Below are 17,026 nucleotides of genomic sequence, written 5' to 3' on the forward strand. Positions count from 1 at the left end.
TTATTAATTTATATACTACTGAGCAATTTTAGGAAATATTGATTCGGATGTCCATGTACAAATGAATAGTGACCATATTACTTGTCACCAAAACCATTCGGGGAAAAGTGCACAAAATCTTTTGTTACGTAACTTTTGCCACAAAATATAATTGTGTATCGAATCTATTTTCAATTATAGTGACAACCTTAGCTAGTCACGGAACAAATATATAAATCGTGACAACTAATTAGTCATCACTAAACCTATTATGTGATGACATACACCGTCAGAGAAAATTTTTTACCTACATAACTAATAAATATATTTCTGTTGTAGTTACAATTATAAATTATTTGTTACAAATAAACACGTCACACATAAAACTTTTAATGACGACTTAGGTTGTCACTACAAGTAGGGATTCAGTGACAAGTTCTTCTTGTCACAATTGAAAATATTTTGTGACACATTATTTTAAGTCGTCACTTGTCTTTCAGCGACGGAGGTATATGCAACGGAGGTACGTCGTCACCAGGCTCGTCACTGAAACGTTTATGTGACGAGTTTTCTGTGTTCAGTGACAATTTTATTTGTCACAGAAACCCGAATTTCTTGTAGTGTATATATATACATAAACTACTACATGATGCATGTTCAAGGGTAATTCATGCTCAATGGAAGATTGAACAAGTAGGGTATGTAATGTAATTCAAATCATACAATAAGGATATTACAAAATGGGGTTGTTCTCCCTTAGGTGCAATTAAGGCGAGAACGCATCATAAGGAACAATGGGGAAGGATAAATGTTCTCAATAGAAGACATATTCAAGAGAATAGCAAAGGGTGGAATTTCCCTACCTCGCACTCCGAAAATTAGCTATGTAAATCAATACTCAACCTTGACTTTTCCCGACCTCAACCAACCTATTATTTGGTAAACTCATCCTTCAATCAATATACAAACAACTTCAATTTCACATATCTAACACAAATTAATCCAATAAATCAAGAACCCATTACCTTCTCTTACTCCAAACTTTCCAAGTTCTTGAACTTCACCTACTCAAGCTTGCTACTCCAATCAACAATAGAATCTAGCAATACAACCATAAACAAGTCTAAATCAACCTATTAAATCACTAATTTCATCTAATTTAAAGAATTTCCCCCAAATCTACAAAACCCATAAAACCCTAGAATCCCAAATCACCCAATCTCTAAATACTAGCTTTTAGGTTTAAGAAACTTACCAAGGTTCTAGAAACAAGTAGAAGGAAGGGATTCAAGCTTTCTTTAGGCCTCAAATGATGTAGGAACCCATGGATTTGAGTTTGGGTTCAAACCTTGAAAGATTAGAACAAAGAGAGGAATTTAAGAATATGTAAGCTAGAGAGAGAAGTTATGAATCCAACTTGAAACAACTTGAAAGAGGACAATCTTACCTTGATTGATGATCTTAGGTTGATGGGAGGAAGGAAATTTGAGAGAAAATGGGGTTTAGGGTTTGTTTAGGTCGAGTATGTTAAGAGAATTCACGAAATGGGTATTTAAAATCATCCTCGGGTTGATTTTCTTAAAGAGGTGTCCGGACACCCTAGAAGGCGTCCGGACACCTCTGCCCATTTGGCAGATCTGGGCCATTTTCTTAGAGCTGTCCGGACAGTTTTTAAAAGCCGTCCGGATGGTTACACCTGCAACCCAAATTTTTAGTTTTTAAACCACTTGTATACTCCCAATTCAATTGGTTTTTATTTCTAATGGTTTTAAATATATCTATATACTCAATACATGTTGGTCCTACCCAATTTCTACAAGAAAAGAAGTTCGGGTTATTACAGTCTTTAGGACTGGTTGTGTATTTAATTTGGCAAGAGAGAAACAGGAGGATTTTTGATAAAAGTTGTAACCCAATGGATCTATTGATACATAGGTTTCAAGTGATGTTCTTTACCATCTTGTATTTTCATGTCAAAGATATTCCAGAAGTCTAATGGGAAGGTGGTGGTTATCAACTTTCTGTCTTGATTTTGGCTTAGTGTTTTGCTAGGATGGAGATGGTGTTGGTGGAATTTTGTGTTTGCTCTTGCCTCAGGATCGAGTTGGGTCTGATGGTCTTTGCTTAACATGCTGGTTATGCTGAGTTGGTTTGCTTTCCTGGAGTTCCTGACTTCTGTTCTAGTTCTTCTGATTTCTCAGATTTATTTTGCTTGAGGATAAGCCTATGCTCCAATTTTCTTTACTGGTTGTGGAGTCTTAATCTGGATTTTGGTCTCTGCTGGATCCTAGTGGAGCTTCTGTGTGTTTCTAGTTGCTGGTGGAGAATTGTTACTCTTGCTGATGGGTTCTATTTTCCTCTTTGGCTAATTTGGATGTTGTTTAACCTGAAGACCTTGGTTGGCGTTATGGTTGGTGATGTAATAATTCTCACAAGTGCACAAGAGTCTACGAATAGTACAGTGTATGTAAGTACGAGGTCGATCCCACGGAGACTAGTTAATCTAATTAATGTACCTAACTTGATGAATGATTGAGATTTGGGTAAAAAGGAAGAATGATTGATGAAAATAAAATAAAATAAAAACAAAGAAATAAAATTCAGATTTTATATCCAATAAGAGAAGAACACTAGGGCAATGATTTCACCTAGTAATCCTATCACAAGCATCCAATTAAAAAACACACAATTATGGTTCCGATTCAAGGGTTGATTCTTTCTTAAATATGTTGGTTCGTTCATTCGCGGTGCCAACAAATATTATTAACATGGATTAATCCTGTTCGATTCGCAGTTTTTAACCCAAGGCTAGCAACTCATTACGATCTAAAGAACTATAACAACCAATCAATCCCCTAAACCTTGTTCATGGCAGTCGACAATTGATTTCCTTAATTTCAGTTCCACTAAGACACGTGAATTCGGTTCGTTCCTTAGTCCTAGCTAGATGAATCTAATTGAGCATTCAATTGGTGGCCAATCAATCAAACAAACAATAGATTATAAGCATAGAAATTAAAGACAAGAATCATGAACCAAAATTATGCGTTCAATTAATTGAAGTACTTGCAATAATCATACTAGCCTACATCAAGCCCTAGCAAAGAGGTTTAGCTACTCATGTTATAAGAACACAAGGAAACTAAATATGAGAACATCATGAACCAAGAACAAAAACAAAGAGAAAAGCTAGAGACAAGAACAAGAACAAAAGCTAGAGAATGTGGCTCTCCAATTCGTGTTTTCTATTATGCTAGAGGACTCCCTTTTATAGTGACAAAAGCTTCCTTCAATTAATGCCAAATTTCAAGTCCAATTCCCTGTATGACTCGGTCTATTTGTTTCCTTCTTTCTTGTCGACATATTTCCTTCAAAGTCCTTCACACCAAAACTTCCTTTTTTGCCTTGTCTCACGTTTCTTTCTTCCTATTGTCAAGAGTGGGCCCCACCTCTTTCACTCTTCAAAACCTTCCAAGATTCACTTTCCTTGACAATTTCACACGAGTAGCACACTAGCAAGCCTTGGACTTTTTATTATGTTCTTGTACTTATTTCCTTTCTTCTCTCTTTCTTGATCTGCAAGTATTCTTCATTCCTTATTTGTATTGGATTCATCCCAAAGCAAGTATTTTTCATCACTTTCCTCATAAATATTCTGAAAATCAAAATAATGAGAAGTTATGCAGAATCCATGTTTAGTTCAATTAAAAGAGACAAAAACAAGTGTAAAGCGAGGTTTAAAAATATGTAAAATATAGTACGATCAAATACCCCTACACTTAGCTTTTGCTCGTCCTCGAGTAAAATAAAAAAATAAATAAAAATAAAAATAAAAATGAAAAACCTAACTTAGCATGTGACACAAGCCTTTAAACCCCTAGGTGTCCCTAGTGGACGAGTTATAGTCTCGTGAGGGTTTACCAAAATGATACCCACAAACATTTAAACTAGTCCTTCCAATCTCGCTCAAGCACCAAAGATGTCTTATAAACTAGTCATTAGCTAAAGAATTTCACAAAGAATCATACTCGAATATATATGATTTGAATTAGGCCAACATCACATAACATATCTCAATCGAAATAGTGCGCATTCAAACTCAATTTCAACTTCACACAAGGAATACGCTCAAGATTCACTCAATTTAGTGGTAATAAAGTGTTTGCACTCAATTAATCTCATGAAAACAGTCCTACCATATACTTGCTTGTCCACCCATTCTACACCATTAAAAACATGTAACTTCATGAATCAAGAGGTCTTTATTCAAGGTTGTAATGGGGTCAAGGGTGAAGGTAAAAAGAAAAAGTGGTATAGGAAATCTCAAAATTTCTAAAGAACTAGTAGAGCACACAAAAATTAGGGCATATATCATCTTGTTGGCTCAATATTCAATGCTCCATCAATTCTTCACAACTTCAAGATTTCTTTCACTATGCACATTTAAAGTGTTTGCACTCAATTAATCTCATGAAAACAGTCCTACCATATACTTGCTTGTCCACCCATTCTACACCATTAAAAACATGTAACTTCATGAATTAAGAGGTCTTTATTCAAGGTTGTAATGGGGTCAAGGGTGAAGGTAAAAAGAAAAAGTGGTATAAGAAATCACAAAATTTCTAAAGAACTAGTAGAGCACTCAAAAATTAGGGCATATATCATCTTGTTGGCTCAATATTCAATGCTCCATCAATTCTTCACAACTTCAAGATTTCTTTCACTATGCACATTTAAAGTGTTTGCACTCAATTAATCTCATGAAAACAGTCCTACCATATACTTGCTTGTCCACCCATTCTACACCATTAAAAACGTGTAACTTCATGAATCAAGAGGTCTTTATTCAAGGTTGTAATGGGGTCAAGGGTGAAGGTAAAAAGAAAAAGTGGTATAGGAAATCACAAAATTTCTAAAGAACTAGTAGAGCACACAAAAATTAGGGCATATATCATCTTGTTGGCTCAATATTCATTCTCAATATTCGATGCTCCATCAATTCTTCACAACTTCAAGATTTCTTTCACTATGCACATAAATTTTTTTTCCTCTTTTATTCTTTTTTTTTTCTTCATTCTTTTTTTTCATTCTTTTTTTTTTTCAGACAATGTCGAATCATACTACATATTTTTCTTCTTCTACTTCTTTTTTTTCTTTTCGACACATTAATGCACATGTGTTCGACATCACACTTATTCTCCACCAAATAACATCCCAAAATAAACAAGAAGTCCCCCACACTTAATTCTTTTCATCATCAAACTCAACATACTAAACACCATCAACACTTGAAAAATCTCATGGTATGCTCTACTAATTCCTTAGAATTAGGTAAGTAATTGTTTTTCGGGTTAAAGGGTCAAGTAGATAAGTTTCATGAATAAGAAGGCTTATTTAGGCTCAAAGGGCTTTCTAGTGGATAAATACATTAGGATATAGGCAATTTGGCTATGGTGGTATCATCCTAATGCCTCAATCATATTCATGTCATCACATGTATCAATGTAGTCTCAAAAAGGTTTAAAGCAAGTTCTAGAGAAACATGTAATCATGAGAGCACACAGGAAAGAAATTGGATTGATATGCATAATGTATCAATCATATAGGCTCAAAACTCACAAGGTTAATTATGCAAGTCTACATCAAGTCTAAACATGCTTCTTTCTCAATCAACATATCATGTTAACATTGGCCCATATATAAAAATTGTAATTCAAACTCAATTCTAGTGAAAATTCTCTTTACTAACAAACTAATTTTAGACCTAAACAATTTATGTCTCATCATCGCATTGGAAGGAACTAAAATATATATATATTTTTTTCAATACAAGCTATTCTCACCCCCACACTTGAATTATGCAATGTCCTCAGTGCATGGAATAATGTGAAAAATAACACGAAGAAAAAGTAATGAGTTAGAGTGATACAACCTGACTGCAAAAACATTCGAGAAGTAATTCCCGCGTAGAATTCTGCACTGCGCAGCTGTTATAAAATCTTTAATTTCTCCTTCATCTCAGCTCAGATTCACGAACCGTAAAATTCTACAGAAACTAGACATCCGTATCTTTCTGTACATATATGGCTTGCATTCTGGTTCGTCCTGAGTTGTCCTAGAAAATTGTTTCAATCCAGCGTTTTGGCACAACTTTTCTTTCTGCATTTGATGCACAAATAGCAATTCAATTCAGTGTGGGATGAGTGCTCTTCTATAATGAACTAAAATAATATACAATGAAAGGAACGAATTTACCGGGTGGGTTGCCTCCCACCAAGTGCTTTATTTAACGTCTAGGCGAGATGTAACTCTTCAAGCAGTTAAATTAGTGAACTTGGAAGCCCACTTTCAGTTCATTGGGTTGTAGCAATCGTCTTCCTCTAGCAACACCCAGTTCAACATCCAAAGTATGCCTTTCGTTACTCAGAGTTGTAAGAGCAGTTGATTCCTCAAGAGGATCTGAATATCCTTTTTCCCTTTTTCCAAAAACCGCTTGTTGGAAGATTTTATCTTGGGGTACTTTCACAATTGAGGGGAATAACTTGTTAGTGGATAAAGGAAAGGACTCAAAGGTGGGAGTATGCTTACCTCTCTCGTATGGCATGACTCTAGGTAGATTCATAGACTCAACCTTAGTTGGATGTCCTTCTTTCTCCACAATGTAATCTTTAATAGTGAGCACTTTCTCCATTGATTTCTCACCTTGTGCTACCTTGGGCTTGAAGGTCACTGTTTCTTCATTATTTGTCATTGTTAGCGTGCCTTTGTACACATCAATTGTCATCCTTGCAGTCTTCATGAATGGTCGTCCCAAAATCAGTGGAAACTCTTCTCCACGACCTTGGCAATCCTGCATATCAAGTACTAGAAAGTCAGCTGGAAAAATCAGTCCATGTACCTCAACGGAAACGTCTTCTAGTACTCCCTTAGGATATCGAACAGATCGATCAGCCAATTCTATGCCCACGGAGGTCTTTTCGAGCGCTCCTACATTCAAAGATTCAAAGACAGATAGAGACATTAAATTAACTGATGCACCCAAATCTAATAAAGCACGTTCAAAATTTTGATTGGCTATGCAACAAGGTATAGTGAAACTCCCTGGATCCTTAAGCTTTGGTGGCAACTTCTTTTGTGATATGGCACTACACTCTTCAGTTAGTTGAACCACCTTATTCTCATCTACTTTCTTCTTTTCTTGCATAACAGAAGGTTCCACGTCCGTCTTCGGGGTTGTCTTTTGCACTGATGACACTTCTTCTTTATTTCTCCTAAGACACCCTGGAAACGGGATTGGAGGAACATAAGGTCTCACAGGTGGAGCAGGTTTATCGGGGTCAGGAAACCCATACATGATTGCACGACGTGACTGTTGAAACGGCTGCTCTTGTTCTTGAACTTTCTGCTCTTCCAACTTTGTAGCAACTCGGCTTTGTTGCTCATCACAAAGTGTGATAGCCATGGCATGCTCCCTATGGGTTGGATTGATCTCAGTTTGTCGTGGAAACTTTCCAGCCTCCCTTTGACTCAATGCTTCAGCGATTTGACCCACTTGTACCTATAATTTCTGATGGTTAATGGCCAACTGCCGCACCATATCTTCCAATGTGGTGGTAGGTGGATTGGCTTGATTCTGGGTGTTCTTCCAAGAAAATTTTGGATGTGCCCGAAAACCTGGATTGTAGGAGTTAGAGTAGGGATCAAACCTTGGATTCTGATTATAAGAGTTCATCATGTTTGCTTGTTCTTGTACAAACTCCGGAAAATCCACTCCTTGAGTCGTATGCCCATTCATTGCTAGAAGCATGTCCAACTTGGTAGAGATGGCATCAACCTGTGATTTTGGTGCAAAAGAATCAAAATTGGAAATTTCATACACACCTGCTCGCTTACCTCTTACTTCCGGATGTTGCGTCTCAATAGCAAGTATTTCAAATAAAGTTTGACATTCGGTTGGAGTCATATTCCTAATCGATCCCCCTGCATAATTATTAACTGCAGCTTTGCTAGAAACTGTCAATGCCTTGTAGAAAATACGCATCAACACTAATAAAGGCAAAGCATGATGGGGACACTGAATTAACAAGTTATTAAACCTCTCCCATGCCTCAGAAAATGACTCATCAAGTTGTTGTTCGAATTGCATGATTTTGTCCCTGAGAGCATCAGTTTTCTAAGTTGAGAAAAGATTTTCTAAAAATTTATTTTGTACCTCAGTCCATGTCGTCAGTGAACCCGGCCTCAAACCATTAAGCCATGTCCTTGCTTTGTCCTTCATAGTGTAAGGGAAGATTTTCAACCTCAAGTGCTCCTCAGTAACTCCTGTAGACAATGACATGCTAGAAACCATATTAAAAATTTCACGAATGTGACTAAGTGGATCTTCCGAACTTAGACCATGAAAAGAAGGCATCATGTTAAAGTGTATGGTCTTAAGCTCGTAGTTCCTAGCTGCCGTCGGAAGTACAATGCAAGATGGAGATTCCGGAATAGTGGGGATGTCAAGATCACCCATCGTTTCAGCTGGAACTATTGCCGCCATCTTCTTGTCTTTGGTTGAGGATTCTTCGTTACTTTCACTACCTTGATTCTTGTTCCTCAACAAACTTTCAATGTTGTCTATGTAAGGTTGTAGCTCTCCTTTCAAAGAGTGTCTACCTTGCATAAACCTGAAAAAAATTTAAATAAAAAAAAATTATGTACAATTAAACTAAACTAGTCCCCTGCAACGGCGCCAAAAACTTGATGTAATAATTCTCGCAAGTGCACAAGAGTCTGCGAATAGTACAGTGTATGTAAGTACGAGGTCGATCCCACGGAGACTAGTTAATCTAATTAATGTACCTAACTTGATGAATGATTGAGATTTGGGTAAAAAGGAAGAATGATTGATGTAAATAAAATAAAATAAAAACAAAGAAATAAAATTCAGATTTTATATCCAATAAGAGAAGAACACTAGGGCAATGATTTCACCTAGTAATCCTATCACAAGCATCCAATTAACAAACACACAATTATGGTTCCGATTCAAGGGTTGATTCTTTCTTAAATATGTTGGTTCGTTCGTTCACGGTGCCAACAAATATTATTAACAATGGATTAATCATGTTCGGTTCGTAGTTTTTAATCCAAGGCTAGCAACTCATTACGATCTAAAGAACTATAACAACCAATCAATCCCCTAAACCTTGTTCATGGCAGTCGACAATTGATTTCCTTAATTTCAGTTCCACTAAGACACGTGAATTCGGTTCGTTCCTTAGTCCTAGCTAGATGAATCTAATTGAGCATTCAATTGGTGGCCAATCAATCAAACAAACAATAGATTATAAGCATAGAAATTAAAGACAAGAATCATGAACCAAAATTATGCATTCAATTAATTGAAGTACTTGCAATAATCATACTAGGCTACATCAAGCCCTAGCAAAGAGCTTTAGCTACTCATGTTATAAGAACACAAGGAAACTAACTATGAGAACATCATGAACCAAGAACAAAAACAAAGAGAAAAGCTAGAGACAAGAACAAGAACAAAAACTAGAGAATGTGGCTCTCCAATTCGTGTTTTCTATTGTGCTAGAGGACTCCCTTTTATAGTGACAAAAGCTTCCTTCAATTAATGCCAAATTTCAATTCCAATTCCCTGTATGACTCGGTCTCTTTGTTTCCATCTTTCTTGTCGAAATATTTCCTTCAAAGTCCTTCACACCAAAACTTCCTTTTTTGCCTTGTCTCACATTTCTTTCTTCCTATTGTCAAGAGTTGGCCCCACCTCTTTCACTCTTCAAAACCTTCCAAGATTCACTTTCCTTGACAATTTCACACGAGTAGCACACTAGCAAGCCTTGACTTTTTATTATGTTCTTGTACTTATTTCCTTTCTTCTCTCTTTCTTGATCTACAAGTATTCTTCATTCCTTATTTGTATTGGATTCATCCCAAAGCAAGTATTTTTCATCACTTTCCTCATAAATATTCTGAAAATCAAAATAGTGAGAAGTTATGTAGAATCCATGTTTAGTTCAATTAAAAGAGACAAAAACAAGTGTAAAGTGAGGTTTAAAAATATGTAAAATATAGTACGATCAGTTGGTTTTCTGGTTGCTGTTGGAATTTTGTTTCAATTCTTTATAGCTGGAGTATTGTTGTTCTGGTGCTATCCTGGGGTTTTATGATGACTAATGGAGTTTCTTGTGGAGTGATGTTGTGATGGATCCTCCTCTCCGGTCTTCTCATTATGGAGCTTTTGATTGCAAAATTTTTGTGTTTGGTTTGGTGTTAGGTGATGTAGTAACCGGTTTTCGATCGACCAAAAAACACAAAAGAATAGAAGAATAGAAAAAATAAAAAAAAATGAAAATGAAAAAAAAATGATGAAAAAGTGCCAAAGCCCGTTCTTGAGACCGCAAACTCACAAAAATTCAAAAAGCCACTTTTGGACCCACAAGCCTACAAAAATTTGTTTTCCTTGACCCACAAGCCCATGGATATTCAAAAGTCTGTTTCTTAGATCCTTAAGCCCATAAATACTCAAATCTTAGCCCAATAATACCAAACCTTAGAAAATATCTAAAAAATAAGAGAATTTTAAAAAATTTAAAAATAAAATCTTAAAAGAGAAGAGGTAGCACCTTTTTAAGGTTTTGCAAGAAGAATGGAAATGACAAAAAGATTAGTCTTGAGGGTTTTAAAAAGAGAAAAAAGTAGGGTTACAGGGGCATTTTCGGAATAAAAAGTTCAAGTCAAAGAGAGAAAGTGGGAGGAGGAGCCGCACGATATAAGGGACAAAAAAACAAGAGAAAACGGGATCGGGTGTGAAAGGAGGAAAGAGAAAAGGGGGAGGGTTTTGGTTTTTGGAAAAAGAAAAGGAAGGCTGAGAGATTGAGGGAGCCGATGACACCAGAAGAAAAAAAAAGAAAAAGAAAAGGAAGGAGAGAAAGAAGACGCGATGCAGAGAAGTTGAGAAGAAAAGGAGAAGGTAGTTTCCGGTTCCTCTGTAGTGTTCTCGCTTTGATTCTTTGCTTGTATTTTTGGGTTTCACTTTGGTTCTATCACCATGAAGTATGCCCGATTCCAATATATGAATCTCCGTCTGAAATGAATTGATGTTGGCTTATTCTCTGTGTTTTAATATCTATGTTTTGGGGATGTTTGATTGAGGTTTAGTGTGATGTTTGATTGAGGATAGTTCTGGATTGAGGTCTAGTTTTGTTGGGGGTTTGGTTTTGACTGGGGCCTTAGTCTCGTTTGTTTTTCTGTATTTTCAGTGTTGGAACTAGGTTGCTCTTTGAGTTTTTGGTATTGGATTGAGAGCCTCTTGCTTATCCTCTGATTCTGGTTTTGTATCTCCCAATTCCCTTTCCATTGAAACTGTGTTCACGGGTCCATGTCTTGTTCATATGATTTGGTAAAAATCCTAGTTAATGATGAATGGATTCTGCTTATGTCTGGGTTTAATTTTTCTACTGGTTTTGTATGGAGTTTTGTTATTGTGGATTATGCGTAGTCTGAGGGGAGTGGGATCTGAGTTTCTGCTGGTGTTCCAATGGTGTTCCAATCCTGTCTGCCGGCTTCAATTCTGTATGGTTATGCTATTTAATTGGTATCTGCTCATGTTAGTGGTGTATTCTATATTGTCAAACATTGAGAATAGAATTTGATGAATAGGCAAGTTAAGCAACATGTTGGTCTGCACGTATTTGTTTACTATGAAACTTGACCTGTGCTTATATATGTATGCTCGATCTTGGATGGTATATCTATATGTTTAATGGTATATGTATGCTTGTTCATTGTGCTGATATGCTTGTTTCATTGTGCATATAACCCATGTATGCTTACTATGTTTGTTTTGTCCATACGGTTCAGTGCAGGCCTTGTTCATTGCTGATTGATTGATCAAATAAGTTTTGAATGTAAACTTTGTTTATATATAGATCAGATCTATTTTGAAACTAAAAATTGTGGTCATTTGAAGGAAACTCGTAATATGAGCTTGATTTAATTTTAAACTTTGATTAGCATGTGGATATCCATTTTTGACCACTTTCTTATGTTTGATTTGTTAGGTTTGGACTGGGCTTGACCCCATTTGGGCCGGAGACCATACTTAGAAGATTTGGATTGGATTTAAGCAACATATGGGCTTCGTGGGCCATATTTGTATTTTTTAAATTATTTTTAAATTATTTTAGGGAGTTGTGGGTGCTGATGAATACCCACCACACAGGATGGAGGCCCAAGTCTAGCATCACAAGTTTGGGCCTAACTCTCTATTGAAAACCCAGGTTGACAATAGGAGGTTTGTCCCCCCTTATAAGCTAGACTCCAAACCCATCATCTTCCGATGTGGGATTCTCATCAATCCTCCCTCCTTGGGAGCATGCACGTTCTCGTGCATGGCCCTGACTGTACCATTTCGGCATACGACCCACTTACCGCCCCAAGCCTTGCGAGCCAGGGTCACATAGCCTTGCCAGGTCCAGTGGATCTAGGGTTTTCCCAGTTACTTTTAACGGCCTTTCTCTCTCTTTTTTTTAAACGACCTTTTTCTCTTTTCTAACCCGCCCACAATGGACACAGCCCACTGTCTGCTAACCCAACTCCACAAAGGAATGGGCTCTGGGATAGGCCTGCCTATGATAGTGCCAGCCCACGGGCCTGCACGCAGGTGCGTGCACTCGCAATGAAAGCACCAATGATGAATACCCGCCACACAGGATGGAGGCCCAAGTCTAGCATCACAAGTTTGGGCCTAACTCTCTATTGAAAACCCAGGTTGACAATAGGAGATTTGTCCCCCCTTATAAGCTAGACTCCAAACCCATCATCTTCCGATGTGGGATTCTCATCAGGTGCCTAATACCTTCCCCATACTCAATAGACCTCCTTACCCATTTTCTGGTTCGAATACCATTTTTAGTGTCCAATTGCACTCATATCAATTGGTGGCGACTCTAAATATTTTTCATCTTTCATCGTCGGTTTGCGTCGTGACCCTGGTTGAGACAACTGGCGACTCTGCTGGGGACATTGATTTTTATACCAAAGGGGTCGAGCCTGTATGATTGATTCTCGTGCTTTTCTTGTATAGTTTTTTTTTGTTAGTTCCTATTTGTGTTTGAATATTAAATTTCAGGAATTTGATGGATTTGTTCAATGTTGTAGATATCTTTATTAGACATGGGTTTTGTGGAGTTTAAATGTTAGGGACATTGGTTTGTATGCTCCCACACACACATACACTTATCACTGCACACACATAAAACACAAGTATGAAATCAAGGATGAAAAGCACTAGGGTACTTAACGTCACATCACCTATCCAATTCAATTCCCTTGGTCCCTTAATCCCTAATTCCTCTATCTATAATGACAATCGATTTTCCAACCTATTCAATGTTATATTCCTAGATACATCAAACGTATTTTCAATATAAATCCCTGTTATTCCTAACAATCGGATTAATATATCAAAAACCTATTAAGAACTATAAAAATCATTTAACGATTGCGTAAGTCATAAACCTATATTCCTATGGTTCATGCACCCTATGCCATCTATGGCTTGAGGCAAACCCTAGATATCTCCTTCCGGTCTCAATCTAGGCAACAAATCAATTGAATGATGGCCAAACATTCAAAAGAATTAATCACACCAATAGACAATCAAGAGAGAGATAGAGAAATCAAGACATAAGGAAACCAAGTTTATTGAATCTTCAAGGTTTGGTTACATTAAGACCCTAGTAAGAAATCTAGTCACTCATGGAAGCAAAATACATCATTAAACAAAGGAAATCAACCATAGAAACTAGGATAGAAAAGGAGAGAGAAAACCCCCTTGTAGACCCTCTTCTTCTCCAAGCTCCAATGGTGGCTCCAAGCTCTCCAATGGTGGTAGATCTGAAATGCAATTTGTCTCCATGAATTTTTGGGTGTTTTGGCAGGTCCGATTGATCGGGAATGACTCCGATTGATCAGAAATCAGTTCTGGACTCCAAATCTTCATTTTGCACTCTTTTCCTCCCTTTCTTGCCTTGGCACCTACAATATGCAAATATAGTTTTCTTAGGCAATATCAACTCTTAATCAACTCAAAATGGGATGAACTCATGTGTAAAGAATGGACAAATGTATGTATATATTTGGCACATCAAACACCTTCTTGGATTGACGTCCTCTTATGACATTAAGGAATGGGCTTTTGTGATCCAATTGAGCAAAAGTCACTTGATCCAGAGACCTCGCAATTAGTTAGTTAAACCACCCATATGCACTACTGATAAACCGTAGCCATGGTTCTAAACCTCCAGACATTTTTAGGTGGTATTACCCATTTTAGGAACAAAGGGGGGCATTCCTATCCCTAACTATTTATTTCACAAGCTTATACTATGTTATATTCCTGTACATTTATATACCATGTACCTTTATCCCTTATTTGCATATTCATATGTACTTGATGCATCAGTTAGATTACATTTGTATATGCACATTTATTAAACCACACATGTTCATACATTTGCCATGAATATATTAGCCTTGGATGTACTTATGTGCATATTTGATAATCATCCATACATATCCATACACACGTGCACACTTGTTATTAGTTCATGCATGTCCATATATGTGCATACTTGTTAATAGTCCATACATGTCCATATATACCTTTCGTATACATTATTCATTACCTCTGCATATACAATAATTCATGAAAAATGACATCATCTTGTTCAGGGTACACATAAATTCATGGTAATGGATAAGCACTCCTTCTAAAATTGGTCAACCAATAAAGATTACTTGCATCATTTAGGTGGCAAGGAAAAAGTAAAGACACCAATTCACATATATCACTGCCATCCTTATCGTACAAGTTCACAATTGTGAATTGCTAAACAATGAAGAATGAACAGCAAAAAGAACTTAGTCCAGACGCAAAGTCAGAAAATTGTAGATTTAGATGGCCATGTAAATCAGTCTAATGTCATAAACTTGATCCCTTGGCTCTTCGATAGTTTTGGGTTCGGAGATGTACTAGAAAAAGTCAACTAGTTTAATACTGGGGCAGTTTCGAGGAAATTGATTCTTAATCTTCCTGTTGATCAAGTTGGAATGGATTGAGCTGGGGCAACTTTCAGGGAGCTGTGTGAGCGGTTTAAGGAATTGCATGTTGTTGTTATGAAAGAGGATCAGAACTTTGCTGCTAAGCCTTGCCAAGTCATCCTTCTTCCTCTAGGTTTTGAGCTCAATAACTGGACCAATTTGGAATTGCCAATTTCTGTCAACAGCCTCCAAGAGTAATATCCATATGCACTACTATCTATGGTCCAGCTCAAGGCCATTGATTGGGTTTTAGTAATAAGCATGTCTTTACTTTACTTTGATAAATTTCTATAGTACGGCTTTTGCATGTTCAATATTTCCATGTTCCCATGTTTCGGATGTTCTTGTTACACTCATCATTCCCACATTTATTCACCTTTATTTGTCCATCACTTGCAAATTCCAAATCTCACACATTCCATTTTGATAGGATTGAAATTGATGATAATGAAGAAGATGAACCTAATGAACTAGATTTTGGGGCACCCATTAATAGTGATTGAATTTGACTTTAACACTGAGGATGAATTTGAGATATCGCCAAAAATGTTGAGACAAGTTAACCAAGAAGAAAAGATAATTCAACCACACAAGGAAATGACTGAGGTTGTTAATTTAGGAGCTGAAGAGCATAAATAAGAAGCTAGAATTGGTGCAGCCTTTGAAGGAGAGGATAGAAAGAGATTGATAGAGTTATTGCATTAATACCAAGAAGAAAATGCCAAGATGTTTTTGCATGATCATATCAGGATATGCCAGAACTTGATAAGAACATAGTAGTCCACAGATTGCCATTAAAGCCAGATTGTCCTCCAGTAAAGCAAAAGTTAAGGAGATTGAAGCAGAAGATGCTTTTGAATATTAGAGATGAAGTAAAGAAGCAGTTTGATGTGGGATTCCTTGTTGTAGCAAAATACCCCGAATGGTTTGCAAATATTGTACCAGTACCGAAAAAGGATGATAAGGTTCGGATTTGCGTGGATTATAAAGACCTTAATTGAGCAAGTCCAGAAGATGATTTTCCTTTACCCTAGATTGACATACTGGTAGACAATACTGCTAAGCATTTCATGTTCCCTTTCATGGATGGATTTTCAGATTATAATCAGATCAAGATGGCACTAAAAGATCAAGGGAAAACTACTTTCATCACTTTATGGGGTACCTTCTGCTATAAAGTCATGTCATTTGGTCTAAAAAGCGTGGGAGCTACTTATCAGTGGGCCATGATCACTCTATTTATGATATGATGCATAAAGAGATTGAAGTATATGTAGATGACATGATTGCTAAGTCAAAGCAAGAGGAAGATTACGTGATTAACCTGGAGAAGTTGTTCAAGAGGTTTAGAATGCACCAGTTGAAGTTGAACCCCTCCAAGTGCACATTCGGGGTAACCTCAGGGAAGTTGTTGGGTTTTATTGGTAGCAGAAGAGGTATTGAAGTGGATCCGGACAAGGTGAAGGTTGATTTTGGAGATGCCCGCTCCTCACACCAAGAAATAAGTCAGAGGTTTCTTGGGGAGACTCAATTATATTGCTAAGTTCATTTCATAGTTGACAATTACATGTGAGCAATTTTTAAGTTACTTTGGAAGAATAACTCGTCTGAATGGAATGAAGAGTGTCAGGTTGCTTTTGAGGGGATCAAATAGTATTTACAAAATCCATTGGTATTGAATGCCTTCGGTTGCAGGGAAATCGTTTATTCTCTACTTGACCGTATTAGACAATTTGATGGCAAGGAAGATACTGCGGGCAGGCTACTATTGGCTCACCATGAAAAGAGATTGTATTAACTATGCAATCAGATGCTACAAGTGTCAGATTTATGCTAATAAGACTCATGTTCTAGTGAACCCTCTACGTGTATTAGCAGCCCCACGGCCATTTTCGATGTGGGGTATAGATGTTATTGGCCCAATTGAGCA

At 37.0% G+C, this 17,026-nt stretch overlaps 1 non-coding gene across 1 annotated transcript; it reads left to right on the forward strand.

The window, feature by feature from the left end:
* Positions 1-8,036: 8,036 nt before the first annotated feature.
* LOC120004697 lies at positions 8,037-8,143 on the forward strand. The gene has a single exon (XR_005469614.1). It is a non-coding gene; the product is annotated as a small nucleolar RNA R71 (small nucleolar RNA).
* The last annotated feature ends 8,883 nt before the right edge of the window (positions 8,144-17,026 follow it).

Source organism: Tripterygium wilfordii, chromosome 8 (assembly GCF_013401445.1).
Source record: "Tripterygium wilfordii isolate XIE 37 chromosome 8, ASM1340144v1, whole genome shotgun sequence".
NCBI classification, from domain to species: domain Eukaryota; kingdom Viridiplantae; phylum Streptophyta; class Magnoliopsida; order Celastrales; family Celastraceae; genus Tripterygium; species Tripterygium wilfordii.